The sequence below is a fragment of the Seriola lalandi genome, unplaced genomic scaffold, assembly GCF_002814215.2.
Source record: "Seriola lalandi dorsalis isolate HSWRI2012SDOR001 ecotype SW California unplaced genomic scaffold, Sedor1 jcf7180001963338, whole genome shotgun sequence".
Lineage (NCBI taxonomy): Eukaryota > Metazoa > Chordata > Actinopteri > Carangiformes > Carangidae > Seriola > Seriola lalandi.
Genome location: NW_019434006.1, coordinates 1 through 1354, shown reverse-complemented (window position 1 = coordinate 1354; position 1354 = coordinate 1). Strand labels below are relative to the sequence as shown.

The window sequence follows — 1354 nt, the reverse complement described above, 5'->3', positions numbered from 1 at the left end:
GATGGATGAGCTCAGTACCTACATTATAACTATTGGGTAGCATAATTTACATCAATGTATTATGTTTAATAAGATCATCATGTGATTTATATAAAAATGTAATAAATTAGTCACTACAGCTGTCAAATAAATGTAATGAAGTAAAAAGTATAACGTAGCATAAAAGGGAAATACTCAAGTGAAGTTCAAATACCTAAAAAAATAAACTCAAACTTGAGTAAATGTAATCAGCTACTTCCACCACTGGACAGTGAAGACAAGAGGACAAAAAACACATTTGACCCAAGAATTCCATTTAATGGATGGATGCCAGATAAACTCACAATGACACACTGTACCGACTGTCAGTTCTGCATGAAACGCTGGAGAGGACAACTGCAGCACACATCTGCAACTGTTCATGGTACCTGGACAATAAAAGAACCAAATACTAAGGAAATGACAGTAAGCACAATAAGTGTACAGAGGAGTTTCCACTAAAAGGTTTTGAGTTCGGTCTCTGGCAGCAGGATTTAGACAATGAATTGTACATATTGATGACAGGAATCATGGAGTTACTCTGTGAACGACACCATCAAAAGTCCTTTGAAAGTGTGGCCTGGATTTGACTTTGTGCTGGTTACAAAAACCAACAGACAAGGAAAGTCCGACACAGGGATGGGAGGCAGGTTATAGGAGAAGGGGAGTGGAGGGGGAGTGATTACTAATGTCCTTGGATGAAGTTCAAGGCACCAGCACAACTCTCATGGTGTTGGTGTAACCGGAGCCTGGACGCCAGCCGGTCACAACAAGGGCCACATCGCCAGACTTGAAGAATTTGTGGTGCTTGCCTAGAGACAGAGAGAAAAGGAGCCATTGAGGGAGATGAACAAAAATGCTCTCATACCTACTGGCTTCTCACTCCTTCCAAATAATTTCATCATGCTGTTAAAAGTTTCAACAAAGCACAAAAATACTCACCAACTTCCAGGGCAAAGTTCACACGCAGGTCAACGTCCTCAGCCCAGACGTCGTTGGCGGCCTTGGTGTAGAGCACAGGGTAGACGCCGCGGTATAGGTGAGCCTGGCGGGCGGTCTGGCCACAGCGGGTCACGGCAATGATGGGGGCACGGGGCCTGTACCTTGACAGCAGGTGAGCAGACCTGCAAGCAACAGATACAAGTTATAACAAAGATGTAGGACTTTGTTCATACTTGAAAATTTCAACACCAACACTGGTCTGAATGGGAGCCAATGGAAACAAGTTGTACGGCAAACTTTCTAGCAAACAATTGCCCATTTACAGAGTTATGGAGCAACATCATTCATTCATTTGGAGTCATGTTTGTATCCTCCTGCTGAATGTTCACTCTGC

At 43.2% G+C, this 1354-nt stretch overlaps 1 pseudogene across 1 annotated transcript; it reads right to left on the bottom strand.

Moving 5' to 3' along the window:
- Positions 1 to 272: 272 nt before the first annotated feature.
- LOC111645085 (pyruvate kinase PKM-like) lies at positions 273 to 1219 on the bottom strand (annotated as a pseudogene). Its single transcript, XR_015436094.1, has 2 exons — positions 961 to 1219; positions 273 to 830 (listed from the first exon to the last, which is right to left on the bottom strand). The product of XR_015436094.1 is annotated as a pyruvate kinase PKM-like (transcript).
- Between the last annotated feature and the right edge of the window lie 135 nt (positions 1220 to 1354).